The following is a 16,049-nucleotide window of genomic DNA, read 5'->3' as shown; positions in this document are numbered from 1 at the left end:
TAGCGTTTAGGTTCAAAAAGAAATTTTAAAAATTCTAGTTGCAATACAACAATATCACAAAATGTCGCAAAAAGCTTAAAGTTTGTAAAAAAATGGAGACATTATAAATTTGATAAAATATTGTTAGGAATTTTTTCGTTTATATAATGTTACAAAAAAGTCATTTTAAATACATATATAAGCATTACAATTGGGAAAAATTATCTAAGTACAATAATAATAATAAAACTTTTTAATGTCAAATTTTGCGTTTCTTACTTCTGTATTCTTAATGATTACAGATGTTACAGCTGCAAAATGTTTGTTTCTACTTCAATGCCACATTAAACTGTTTTTTTTTTTAATTAAATTTTGGCATATTCACATGTGAGTCTATTTTTGCATCTTTTTCTTGCGATTGAACCACAGACATACTGAGCCGATTCAGCCACTAGTTTCACAATTCTTTTCCACTGCTTGCATGTAACAAGAAAGCCTCTGAAAGTCGGAACCGAGTACTCTATTTTATTTGGTTCAGCTTCAGATGCCTTCTGTATAAAGTCTTTGAAAGAGTTACTGGAAACATGTTTTAACAAGTGTGTGTGTGTGGGGGGGGGGGGAGTTCAGTTACGTCATTTTCAAACCATGAGATCATGTCGATGTAATCCTTTGCATCGAAGTTTATCTTTAGAACTTTAAACTTCCTGACCCGGAATTTCTCTTTTTAAATAGGCTTTAATTCACTTTCAGCATTTATATGCTGGCGTTGGCATAGTAATGACATTCGTTTCGATCAAAATAATTGTTTTTGATAAAACCAAAGAACACGGTACAGTTCTCCAGTCTCTGCCAAAGAAATTTGAAATTGCCAAATATTAACTAAAGAATATTGATAGGTTACCGTATCTGGCTATTTTTGCCTTTAAAAAATACTCTTTGGTTATAGTATCATACTCTTTAGTTTTGCCTTATTTTCTTTCCATCGAATTTTTTTGTTGGAAGTAAAAGATCATTTCAAGAATTTCATGCACTATATTAATAATATATAACTCAAAATTAACCTGGTTAAATAACTCAATTTAACCTGGTGTCGCTGACTCTTCTAAAGGATTTCATTACACTGATATTAAAGTGTTTGTCAAAGCAAATAATTTATAATATTAGCTGAACAGAACAAGTGGAGTAACTTTCTATTCTACAACAGACACATTTTTTTTTTTTTTAAATCATGTCAGAACATGATGTTGTTTTGGTTTGAGATTTTTGAAGCCACAAAATGCACGAACAGAAAATTGGCGATTTATTGCTTTTGAGGCATCAATTTTTCGCTTTTAGGGTTATTAGAAAAATGTTAAAACAAAAGTTACCACATCTGGCGACTTACCGCCAACAAAAATGTACAATTTGACGCGAATGTACGCGTTTCTCCTGTCTGGTCAATAAAGTGTAGGGTCGTAAAAAGTTTTCGCCAGAAGAAGAAGAAAACGAGAATGAACATGAAACAGCGAGGGGAGATATCGAAAGATGTGTGTGTGTATTCATATATATATATTATAATGATAATGATCATATAATTTTTTTTAACTTTCATTTTCAATTGTTTAGTTGGCAAAAAAAGTTTTAGAGCTCAAAAAATTTTGCAATGAAAAAAAAAAAAAAAAAAAACTGCGTATTTCTAAGAATTAACGATTGCGCTGTACAATATTCATGTAATCATTCCAAACCAATTTAAATCAGATTTTCGCCAAATATATATATATGGTCTCGAAAAGAAGTTTTGAAGCTCTGTCTATTTTTAGATAGAAAAAAAAAATCATCGTTTTTCTGAATATCGACGCATACATAATCTGATAATTATGCGATTGTTCCAAACTGGTAAATGACTTAAATTAATTAAGACAAACAATGGCGTAATGTTCACACATGATAATTGAAATTTGTGATATATATATATATATATATATATATATATATATATATATATATATATATATATATATATATATATATATATATATATATATATATATATATATATATATATATATATATACAAAAGTATTAGAATCAAGTTAATAGGAAAAACAAAAATCAAATAAAAATTAAACCAAAAAAATTATTAAAAAATATTAAAAAAGAATCCGGCCTGAAGACTTTTTCAAGGGTCACCCTCAGGCAGGGATTCAAATAAAGGGATTTTTTCTGTGAGGACATACAGACATTAAGTCTAATAATGATTCCTCGTGACCCGAAAATCCCCCGAAATTATGCTCAAGAGATATACCATTTTAACAGAAAGGAAATACAAAATAACAAATTAGAAAAAACCACAAAGTAAAAATACAATAAAAACAATAACAATAAAAACAAAAACAGCATTAAAATTAAAATTAAAAACGAAAAGGCCAGAACATACCATCCAACAGTGAATGAAACTTTAAACAATCGATTGTGATTTCCTGTTTTTGAAAGTTAACGGTAAATTATGTAAACAGAGGTAGGCACCCAGCGCCATCTATTGAGTGATCCAATATGCAAGTAAATTTCTATTTTTATTTAAGCCAAAAGATTAATCCCAAACCATACCTTGTTTAATTAAAAAATTGACATTACAGTAATTTCTAGGAAAATCATTTTTAATTAAATTTTTAAGGAGGATATTTGATGCTTCAATATAAGAATTTTTATTATTGCAAACCCTTTTGATCCTGTTAACTTGTGAGAAAATTAGATTTTTGAAAATTTTAGAGTTTAGATTGGAATGGTAGTTACATAGTTTTGTTATTTTAAAGTTGAAATCATCCCTTTTATCGTATATACCAACTATTGTTTTATCATTAGCAATTTCGATTTTTAAATCCAGAAAGGTAGCCTCAAGTTGATTTATATTTGTATCTTTTAGAATTAAATCTTTTGGATAGCAATTAGTAATAATATTAGTATTGTCGAAGTTAATCAAAAGTAGGTCATCAATATATCTCCACCCGTTTATTAAATTATATTTAATTATTTTTTTCTCATAGTAATGCAGGAAAATATTAGCTAAAGCACTTGAGAAAGCTGTCCCCATTGGAATGCCCTTGACTTGTTTATAAAAATTAATACCATTAAACACGTAATTTTCAGTAATATTAAAATTACATAACTGAAGCCAGTTATTTTTAGGAATGATATTTTCATTTAAATATTCGTCATATATAAAAGTGCAGACCTTTATTAATTTTTCATGAGGTAGATTAGTGTATAAATTTTCGAAATCAAAAGTATTAAGTTTATTAATGTTGTTATCTTTAAGAAAATCCAATACTTCTTTGTTACTAGAAATAATAAAGTTGTCTTCATTTTTTATTTTGTCCAGGATAATTTTTAAGTATTTAAAGAAATGTTTACCCGTATAGTAATTATAACTACCAGTGCTACAGGTTACGAATCTGAATTTTAATGGATTTTTATGAAATTTAACTGTTGGGAATAAATAAGGATAGTTAAGAGAGCAAGTCTTAGTTTTGGTTTTTTTTGCGAAAGCTAGCATTCTTTTATCTAATTCCTTTTTCCCGGTGTTCTTTAACATATAAGTTGCATTAGAGTTATATTCATTAATTAAAAGTTCTTTATAATAATATTTACAAATTAAACAGAAATTATTTGCTGATTTATCTATTACTGTAATAACAAATTTTTCTTTTAAATTTTTTATTTCATTTTTTAATGTTTTACTAAAATAAATCCCACGTTCTTTAGATCTGTCAAAATCAGTATTCAATTTTATTTTAATTTCCTTTAAAATTCTCACTTTCCATTCCCCGAAACCTTCCGCAGGCCAGTGGTATTTTCTAGATAATTTGGCAATAAAAACATCCAAATCATTACCAATAGAAATCAAAATTTTGTTATGGTTTATTTTTTCTCTTAATCTAAATTTTGTTCCTCTTCCCATCAAATCTCTTAAAGAGTTGGATTCAATAATTTTTAAATTACCTGTAATAATATGACCTTTATCAATATCTATAAAATCTTTATATTTTTCCTTGTTACAGTAACAATCTGTTTTATTTATTTTATCTAAATTTTTGCTATAGTAATTATAATTACAAATTTTTTTCTTTAAAGTTGAAGTGTAACTAAACGCTATTGATACATTAGTTTTATCTGCAAGAGGAAAAAATATATTATTATTATGTATAATTTTGGGTAATTTTAGATATTCGAAGTAAATATCCAAGAATTTAATCACACAGTATTCTTTGTAAACATTATTTTTATTATTAAAAAGTAAATCGTTTTTTCCAATGTTAAGTTTACATTTAATAAGATCTAGAATAATACATTTAGTGTACGAATTTTTAAACTCTAATTCCCCGAATTTATTATTTAAAAACCATTTCATTTTATTATTTCTAAGACCAAAAATGTATTTCCTAATTCTGTGAATGTTTTCACTATTGTGTTCCAGATTACAGTAATTTTGAAATTCCTCAAATATAATTTGAAAATTGCCTCCTTTCCCTTTACCTCTTTTAAATCTTTTAGAAAAGTTATCTTTATTTAGAAATTTTTTAAAAATGTTAAATTTGTTATAAATGCAATTATTGTTTAAATCTGCATAACCTTCCCCATTTAATTTACTATTGAGACCATAAGGAAATAAAGTTTTCAGGTTGCAAATATAAATGTTTTCCAGATCTAATCTTTTGTTTAATTCGTTAATATTGTCTTCTAGAATGTAGATATTAATATTGTTAAAGTTATGGTTTTGAAAATGCTCCAGTTCGAAGTCAGTGGTCCTATTTTTTATGAAGTTTTTTATATCGGATCTGTGATTGTTAATTCTTAAATTAAGCTCGGTGCTAGTTTGGCCAATATATTTTAAATTACATTCTGAACAATTAAGGAGATAAATCAAATTTTTGTTTTTACAGAATGTTTGTAATTTTGAGTTTTCATTCCTTGTTTTTGGCGTTTAGGAGATATATTTTCATTTTAATAAATAAATTAAACTATGCAAAAAGTTAATAACGAATTTATCATAGCGCATGGCCCGTCGCGCGCTCTACCAAGGGGCACTGTGGATAGCTTTGTGTCAGGAGCATTCACGGAGAAAAAATTACTGACACAATTGTTTTGTTTAAAAAATCTTAAAAATACAAAAAAATATAAAATTTGTGGAAACGGAAAGTGTAGGACATGTCCTTTGGCAGATAAGGAACAGATCAAAATTTTATGAAAACTCAAAATTACCTTTTTCATTATGGAAAGTTATTAAATATATTATTTATAAGTTTTTAGAAAATTTCTAGCAAACATTAAACAGTGCATTTATGTATAAGCTTGTATCTTATAATTAGTGTCCAGTTACCCTGTTTATTTCTAAAAATATATCATATTTTAATTTGTTAAGTCGCCGTTGTACCATAAAAATATTTCAAAATTTACTCACTAGATGGCAGCACCAGCATTCATATTTCTATGAATTGAAGATACGTAATATCTCCTGGCAGCGTGCCAGCCAAACTGATGGGTTGCATAACAATCGGTGTGGGAGGGGAGCGCTCTGGAAAATGGGAGATGAGAGGGTGCGGAGGGTGAGTCACGTGGAGTCCCCCTTCTCAACCTGTGCCCAGAAACGCCAACTTTACCTCCTCGCTTAATTACCGCTCGTACTGATTACGAGGGACCGTAAATTTACATGGCAAAAATGTTGCCCCGGGGTCCCTACGAAATATGTAGCGGTAGGAATCGGTTGTACGAAGCAGTAATGAGACTTGGTTCCCGCAACCTATTTATTATGGGCCCCCTAGTACTGATATTCTTGAAGTTTTGTTCGCAATACTTTTAACGGGTGGTAATGATACCCCTTAAATGTGGTGTTCTCTGATTTTGTCGGCGTAAATGTTTCCTTCTCTTTTAAAACAGGAGATTTTAGAATTGTTTTTGAAGGATGATATATATATATATATATATATATATATATATATATATATATATATATATATATATATATATATATATATATTGGATTACCTGAAGTTTTGGTACTGTTAATCGTTTGACGCTTTGAATATTGGTATTATTCAGTTTAAAGTCTTCTTAAGTCCCCCCCCCCCCATTCATTTGCTCCCTTGTTTCATTCAAAAAAAATTTATTGCGGTCATAACCAATTGGAGTGGTCTTCTGAAAACTTTCTCGCATACTCTCTAATAAATTTATCATGCCAGAGAACGCCTTAGATGGCGTTGGTGTACAATAGATGAAATATTTTTTGGTGTGATTTTAGCATTTTTACTGATTTTTATCTGTGATCCTTGGCGAAATGTATGACAATTGAACGTGGCATGCGTTCATAGTATCCAAAAATCGACTTTGAACTTTAAACACATTTTTCCATTTGATTAAAATAAAATTGACACAGAACTACACTTGTAGTTACTAAATCATATACCAAATTTGATATATTTAATTCATTATATTTTTAAGTTGTAGAGTTTGCATGTTTCTTAAAGTAGACAGACAGCCAAACCATTCTTTAATGTGGCTCAAATTTTGAACCAAATTATAGCTATAGATGTTAGCAAACTATAGATGTTAACTCTGTGTACTGAGATTCGTTAGTCTCCAGTTCGAATTTTTCGACAATTGCTATACTTTCTCTATATTACATATACGAGAAAGAATTTTAAAAAAGGGAAATGAAGCAGAAATTAAAGTATTAATTATTTGTAAATAAACAATTTATTTGTTAAATTATTTTAAAAATACAAAATTATTTGTTTACGAAAATTGAAGAGTGGGAGAAGATGGCGCTGTATATGAATGTTTTCGATTGCACACAGATGCCAGATACGTGCTTCTTCTCTAATGGCATTTCGAATTTAAATGACACGAGAGACAGGGTTCGCACCGAGAAGATCCTAGGATTTATATTCGCTGATGTTGCGAGCAGAGATGGCTCAATTTACACTAGTATGATTTGCTGTGTACATAAAATTAGAGGATTCAAAATAAGTCTTTTGTGGTCGGTTAAAAGTTATGAGTGAAACAAAATTGTTATAGGAAATAGGTACAATTTACTATTTGCTGTAGTTGTAGATTTAATTTGCTATGTGCAGTATGTTTCGCCAATGTAGTTAAATAAAATATTACTTTTTAAAAATAAATAATTTTTCATTAATCTATAAAATTTGCTTATTCTCTGTAAAAAAAAATTCAGATAGAAAGTAAGTTTTTCCAAGGAGGTTTCTTATAAAAGGATGAAACAGACTAACAAACAAATAAAGAATAATATATAGTATGTAATGGAAAAGCAAAAATGAAACAACCGCGTGAAAGAACAAGGGGGGGGGGGGTTAGAGACCCCGGGAGCTTCTTTTAGAGAGGTATCAAGGCAAACAAACCATTTATTGTATTTAAGCCATTTTTTTTTTTTTTTTTTGGTTTTTTGGCGCAAAAGCCATTTTTGGCCATGCTGCGCCAAACACAAGATTTATTCCAACGTTCATTTTATTATTAAAAAAAAAACAATGCATAAAAACGATGTCAAAATTTAAAACTCAAATTTGGTTTTTGATTCCAATATCTTGCAAGAACAAAAAAAAAATATTTTGATTGGGTTTCTCACCCAGCAAGTCTTTTAAAGTTACATTGTTGCTACCAAAATGGATCCGTCTAAATTGGTTAAAACTGGGGCATTCCACGAGTATATGCTTTATGGATAAAGAGCAATGACAATGCGAACATGTAGGTTGGGGTTCTGAATTGAGTAAATATTCATGAGTCAATCTGGTGTGTCCAGTTCTGAGTCGATTTAACATAACGGATTTTTTTCGGTTTAAGTTATAATATTTAAAGGACTTTACCGAAGAATGAATTTCAAACAACTTATTATGAGTTTGTTCATCCCATATACTCAGCCATTTTTTTTCCAATATATTTTTTACCATTTGAATAGCATCACTTAGAGGAACAAAATTTTCGCACGTCAGTCCTGGAGTTTTTGCCGCTTTATCAGCCCTCTCATTACCCACAATTCCTGATTTTTTTTTTTTTTTTTTTTGAAAATCAAATATGGTGAAGAGACGGTAAAAATAATAGATGCCCCGGGCGCTACTTACCGTTGGTTTGCCACTGGGGGGGGGGGGCACAGCTTTGGCATTTTTGTCAGGGACACAGTTTCTATACGATTCTACCTGGGGCGTAATATGATATTTTTGTCCTCAGTTGTCATTTATAGTTCAGCAAGTGTCAATGGTGCCAAGGGCCATATATTTTTTTTTATTTTCACTCTCTCTTCATATTTGACAGTAAAAAATGACATTAACGCTCTAATGTTTCTTAAAACTGACATTCAGGTATCTATCCACCCTAGTAGCAAATTAATCGTGATAAGAATCCTATCTACATATGAAAGAGCGAGAAAATAATCTCTAAAATTCTAGTTATCAAAAAAAATAAATAGATATAAATCACGCGGAGGAACTGCTTATTTAATGGAGAATCGATCTAAAAATAACTTCTTTAATAATGAATAAGAAATCTAAGATCATCATTTGATTATTTGAAATAATCGCGAACTTTGCATTGAAATGAAATCTGACCTTTGCGAAAGTCTTAACCGAAACTGATGAGTCAATTTAGGTTTCACTTTAGGTTGGGCATGTTTCAGATGGATTATTCATGTTACAGTATAATAAACTGATATTTCTACAAACTTATATGAGTCACAAAACACTTAATATATATAAGTGTTTAAAACAAAATGCGTCATATTATAATGAGTTAGGACATTGTAAATATAATAAATGTTTAACGACACTTTTTTTTTCTTTTTTTCCGTATTTGAAATATAGAAACTATTGTAATCTCAAAATATTGGCTTCAAAATTTTTCCGCTTTTTTTTTTTTTTTAATTATTTCCACTTTGTGTCCGAATTATCTGTACCTAAAATTTTAAACCTGCATTAAATTTTGGTTCAAATCCTTCATCGGGTAAATTGTCTACTTGCCTGCATTGATGGATTTTGTCGATTTACGGCTGCAGGTGATACACATTATAAGCCCCTCTTTTAATATTTGGTTAATTTCATCTCACATGTCTAATTTAAAATGCACGTTGCGTGTATTTACTTCGTTTTTTTATTTTAGTAACTTTTTTAATTTATGTATATATATATAAGGAAAAAAAAAACTGCTAAATTAATAAGATTCTTGAAATCATAATTATTACTTAAATATTTGAATCCTTGCTGATAAACAAAGTAGATAATAAAGAAGTAATAAACTTCAAACAAATGTACATTAAAAGCACCAATAAGGTAACTTTTAGTGCTCTAGCAACTATGACCCAATCAAAATTCAACAAAAAAAATTAATGTATTAACCAACAATATTTTTATTAATGAAAATATTTCTTGTTTCTCTTTCTCTCTCTCACACACTTTTTTTTTTTCGTCTTTTAGTATCCTTGTTAAAAATTATAATAAGTTTCAAAGAATCTCCAACATCAGCGTGAGACACTATTTTCCCCCGTAAACATTTATTAAAAAAATGTGTTTTGGAACTGGACCTAACATTTCCGTGTTTTTAAAAAGTCGTTTTAGTCACACATGAAAGCTTTTTTCGACTATTTTTGTAAAATCCGACAAAAGAGCCCTATTTATAGAGATTTCATGCCATTTCTTTCAGTTATGTCACTGATTTCAGTCAGATTTACTTCTCAAAAATTGCTGTTCCGCAGACAAAACAAGAGAGACTTGGCTCAAGTGCAAATGTGTAAAAATAAATCTGTTGGAAATTATCCAGAGAGTCACATACTAAACTCAGTGCCACCCAAACAGTTTCATGTTACAAGAAGCATTAGGACGGGTGCGGTTACAACAGACTTACCTTAGTTATTTTTTTTTCAATACGTTTATGTTTTTATTTCCTCCAATTGAAAGTGACTACAAATTATTTCTTTATATATTTGTAATGTATTCGACAGAGTATCATTTTTTAAATTTCTAATTTAATATTCGCACAATCTCAGCATTTTTTCATTCAAACCAGCGGGTGTGGTCTCCCAAAAATTTTCTCACACATTCTCTAATGATGATGTTATTTCGAGAATGCCTCAAAGCATTGGCTTTTAATAGTTACGGAATGTTAGACTTTGACATGAATTTAGCACTTTTTCATTCAAACCAGCTGGTGTGGTCTCTCCAAAGTTTTCTCACACATTCTGTAATGATGATGTTATTTCGAGAATGCCTTACATAGCATTGGCTTTTAATAGTTACTGAATGTTAGACTTTGACATGAATTTAGCATTTTTTCATTCAAACCAGCTGGTGTTGTCTCTCCAAAGTTTTCTCACACATTCTGTAATGATGATGTTATTTCGAGAATGCCTTACATAGCATTGGCTTTTAATAGTTACTGAATGTTAGACTTTGACATCAATTTAGCATTTTTTCATTCAACCCAGCGAGTGTGGTCTCCCAAAAATTTTCGCACACATTTTCTAATAATGATGTTATTTCGAGAATGCCTTACATAGCATTGACTTTTAATAGTTACGGAATGTTAGACTTTGACATGAATTTAGCATTTTTTCATTCAAACCAGCGGGTGTGGTCTCCCAAAAATTTTCTCACACATTCTCTAATGATGATGTTATTTCGAGAATGCCTCAAAGCATTGGCTTTTAATAGTTACGGAATGTTAGACTTTGATTTGAATTTAGCATTTTTTCATTCAAACCAGCTGGTGTGGTCTCTCCAAAGTTTTCTCAGACATTCTCTAATGATGATGTTATTTCGAGAATGCCTTACATGGCATTGGCTTTTAATAGTTGCGGAATGTGAGACTTTGACGTGAATTTAACATTTTTACTGAATCTATCGTGTCATCCTTGGCGATTAATCCCTCGCATACAGTTAGTAAATCAGAAAATCGAATTTGTGTTTTATATATTTTTTTATATCGATTGAAATAAAGATTTGACACAAAACTGCATTTTTAGTCACAAAATCTCATGTTATATTTATATCATTGCGTTTTGAACTTATCGCGTTTACATGCTTCTAGTACAGACTGTGGCTGATTAACAGCCATTCTCACCTAACAAATTTGAGGGATCTTACTGGGGGGGGGGACTTCAAAAATGAGGATGAGAAGCTTCCTGTATGGTGGCTGGTTCTCGCTACCCTAGTGGGGACAGAAAAAAATGGAGGTTGGCTACCTGCTATCGATGACTGGACGTACTTCCCAAGAGAAGGGTTGTGCCGTAGCCGGGAATGGCCTTTAAGACTTAACCACAGTTCCCGCCAGTGTTGCTGTCGTGGTGGTCCTTGATTCAATTTTATCTGGAGGGGTCAGAGTAATCAGTTACTGATTACAGATTTGAGACAGTTCTAGTTTCTTAAACAGACAATTTCAATGATAAGAATGGGAAGAAAAAAAGCTTCATAAGCTGAACATGGATTAGGTTTACAGTAGCAGCCTTCTTACATATTGGAAGCTCTTCTAATTTCTTGAACACGCAATTTAAATTATTGGAAAAAGGACTTGAAGAAATATTTTGAAGTTTTAACACTGGCGAGATTAACAATCGCAGTTTCCGAACACGGTCGTGACCATTCTGCTGCCACTGGAGAATTACGAGAAATGAGTTAAAACATAATAAATAAATCCTCAGAAAAACAATTTTCCAGGACACTAAAGCATTATTTACAAATAAAAGATTAATTAATTAAAATAAATAAATAAATATTCAGCAATCAAATAGGAAACAGGCAAGAATAACGAAAATACGTATATCTTCTAAACCTCTGTCAATATTCGGAACTGAAATATTATTCTTTGATATTTTAACTTTTATTCTTTGCTCTGAAGTACGCAAATTCTATAATTCGGTGCAATTCTTTATTAATCCACAACTAACCTATGCGTTAGTTTTATTATAAAACTATGCAAGTTAATTCTTTCTGATGGACTTCTGCAAAATTTTGTATTTACATTTTTTAGAAGGAACAAATACTGAAAAAAAAAAAGTCGAAGAGTTTGTTTGTTTCTTTTCTTTTAATTATTTTTTTTTTCAACAAGAGAACTGATGCCTTAACTAAGCACACAATAAAAAACAGACTATAATAATGAAAAAAAAAAGTAACCTTTTTTTTTTTTGAGGCACTTGAGTCATAATTTCTCAAATTTCTCCCTGTGCCCTCTTACATAGAAATTCACAGAAAAATAAGCTGCCTTTCACTTTAAAACCAATTATATCGCTCGGAGTCTTTAATTATGTCGCTCAAGCCCTACCATTCCTCCCCCCCCCTACGTTTAATTTTTTTGCGCGTGCCTCCACCCGGAAGGGTAAATGAAGAGACGGGGAATTATGCTGACAAAAAGATTACGCGGGACAAAAGGGATGCTGCAAAAAACTTGAAGCCTTCAATCTTTTTGTCAAGCCCCTGGGTCGGACGGAATGCAATTATGTCCACGAGGAAGAGCATTCAATGACTTGGACGAAGGACGAGGGGGAGCCTTAATCTACGTTAATTTTTCTTCACATTTTTTTCCTTGCTGCTACTATCTGTGGGTAGGGGCGCTGTTTTGGGTGGGGGGTGCATCTCCTACCCCCCCCCTTCGACTCCTCTGGTTCTATCCTGTTTTCTGTTCTTCCTGAGTGGCATAAGGGTTTTTATTCCATGACGTGCCCACGCCCATCCTTGTGTCACTTTTTTTTTGGGGGGGGGGGGGGCTCAAAAAAAAAAGTAACAAAACTATATAATCAGTTTTTGTAAATTGCATTTTTATTTTCATCCAATCAGCTGGTAATGGACATGGAAATGCAATTACTTATCAGGAAGAAGTAAAATTTTGTAATTTCATAATTTTTAATGAATTTTACAAAAAAAAAAATATATATATATATATATTTTGGATATGAAAGGAAAATAAACTTTTTATTCTATTTCATTGCCACCACTTTGCTTTCTCATTTTATTCATATATTAAATTAGGAAGTACAATTGTTGTAATACATCATTTCAAACAGACAGTATATGATGAATAATAATTATTAAAAAGAAATCTTTTATTTGTAGCTTATTAAGAATGATGTGAAGTAACTGAAACATTAACTGGGAATCAAAGTAAACAGTACCGACATTCTATTTTTTAAATAATTTATAGATTTTTTATATTATATTAGAAATTTAAGAGCCCTACTCCTTTTTTTTATATAATTGTGTAATGAGTTTAGCATTTTTTTCATTGTTGTAATATTGCTAAATTGTTGTCTTCAGTATAATTTTGTACATGTAATATTTTATTCCTTTTAAACCTTTGGAAATTTGAAACGCCTTTCTTTTCTTTAGGATACTAAGCATAAATTTTCCATTGTATATTTATGTATTGACATTTTCCTTTTCCTTTTCTTTTTTTCTTTTTTAATCAGATTAGAGAGCACGTTTACAGTGTTCGATTGCTTCTACAATTATGTGATGATTCACCAAATTGGATCGGAATCCAAAGTTTAAAAGTTTCTTATCTAATGCAATGGTTCTTACATGATTTAAAATATTTCTTACATAATGCATATCAAAATTAGAAGAATCGATCAAAATAGCTCGGTCCCATTAATAGAGATATGTTGGTTTAAAAAATAAGAATAAAGCAAGCAAGTGATTAAAATTAGGCACTTAAACTGCAAACTCAGAGAAGAAGAAAAGAAAAAAATTCCTGCCTTATTGCGTTTACTTAAAACAGATAACGATGTTTTTTTGTTTTTTTTCAGCTTATAAGGATATTATTGCGATAAATTTGGGGAAGCTATTAATGGCTTATAATGGCTTATTCGTTATAAATAATATGGCTAATTAATAAAATCATAAATTTCTTTATTTCTTCATAGCGATGTTTTTCTAATGATATTTACTAAGTTGATAATGATATTAGAAGTTTACTTATGGTGTTATTGACCTTGGTGATGCTTTTAGAACACCACTTGATGATGATAACAGCATTTCTTACTCTAGATTTGCTGATTCGTCCAATTAATATAGAATAAAACCTTTCCCAGAACTTTACTATTCCCAGAGTTTGTCATCATTATATGCGGAAATGTTAGATTGGACAGAGAAATCCCCAGCCAGGACACTTCCTGCTCTTGAATCTTTCACATCACTCCTGGGGATGACAAGCTGATTAAAAAAACATGATGAATAGTCCAGAAGCACCGGACGGACTAAGAGATAATGGGAATTCTTTTCTTCCGCGTCCTTGAAGAGCGATTTTTTCTCCATTATTATTAATCCCAAGTCCCTTTTTTTTGCTGTTCTGCCCCACCCCCACGGGGTGGACAATGCATCCTCCGCATCGCATTGTCATTAGTCACGTGCTGCAACGCAGAGATATGGATGCCTTATCACGGTGCTTTCGCTCGTCCCCTGGGGTCTTCATAAGTTAATTTACTCTACATTTTTTTACCACTTTCATCAAAACGAGAGATAATGGAAAGTCTTAGACATGCGGTTGCGGTTGTTGAAGTTTGTAGTTTTAATGAAGAAAAATGATTCGGTGACACACAGGAATAGAGGGAGTTGAAAAATGAGTTTTTTAATGGATACCTCTTTTTCAAAATAATGTTTAATATATCGTTTTGTCCTTGATGCTTAAGTGTAAATACAGTTTTTTTTCCAAGATAAATGGAAGTATATTGAAATCTGTCATTTCCAAATAACGTACAATGTACTAGATGCAATGCGACATGGATATTGTATAATATCATATATATTGCATTGCTATTCTGAGATCTTACCTTGTTCTTATTGGGACATAAACTATAATTGCCAGCATTCAAATTATGAATTTTTGATTTTAATTTTCTTGGCGTAATAGAAAGCTTAGTTCGACGAAATAGAAAGCATGTCTCAATTTTTACTTACAGATTCCCGCTGGTTAACATATGTAATTCTTAAACCAGCAAGAATGTTCTCTTCTCCTAAATATGATGTTTTTCTTGTGTGTATATTTAGAGAAGAGTAGAGAGCATTTATTTATTTCCTTTTGCAAATTTTGGCAAATGTTGAGTCTAGAATAGTTCTTTTTTCCTTTTATTAATTTGGAGCAAAAGGTGACACTAATGTATTAATTTGTTACATACTAAATTAATGATTACATACTAAATACATACAAATTACATACAAATGATTACATACAAATTAATGATTACATACTAAAATTCGCCCATTTGACTTGCTGCGTTTTATATTCACTAATAAAATTACCGACATATAGTCAAACCCGAGATCGATTTAATCAAAATTTTGTGTGCAACTAAAATTAAAGATTAGATGAAAAAAAAAAATTTAATATGTAATTTTTTGTGTTCAACATATTCCCTAGAAAGAAATTATATATCTTCATGTACTTTTGTGTTAAAATTTCTGTATAAAACTATATAAATCACAAAGTGTATCAGGAAAATTTTATTCGAGTCACAATCAGCTTCAAGGTAGCATTACTTTTTAACAACACTTGATGCAATTTGAATCAAAATTTATCCAAAAAATTCCTAAATTTTGTATTACAATATCAACCTATACACTTTCTAAGAAACTTTAGCAAACTGGATATTTCTTACTAATAAAAATAAAGACCGTCACGTGCCTAATTTTCAAGGCCGTCTAGCAAAGGACAACAGAAAAATCGATTACCATCACAAACATCGATATGAAGTCTGACGTCATTGGTGTGACAACAACTGACAACGTCGCAATACGCCTACCATTAATTTTTTTCTTCCATGTCGATCCAAATGTCATCAATAAATATTTCTCAGGAATCCCTTCTGTTACCCACGGCGCCGCCATCTATGATTGTACTTCCAGATTCCCACTTTACTGGACTTATATAAAACTTGTCATTTGATTATCGTACGAAGGGTTTTAATTAACTGTACTTAGAAGATATAATTCGAAAACTGCAGAGCCTTAATATTCTATTATTCGAAAATCATCATAAATTCTAAATCAGAATTTCAGTACCATTGACAATAGCAAAGAATTTCGAGCTTTGTGCTATTTAAAAGAATT

The sequence above is a fragment of the Argiope bruennichi genome, chromosome 4 (assembly GCF_947563725.1).
Source record: "Argiope bruennichi chromosome 4, qqArgBrue1.1, whole genome shotgun sequence".
NCBI lineage: Eukaryota > Metazoa > Arthropoda > Arachnida > Araneae > Araneidae > Argiope > Argiope bruennichi.
The sequence above is the reverse complement of the archived record's forward strand: the minus strand, read 5'-3'. Positions refer to the sequence as shown.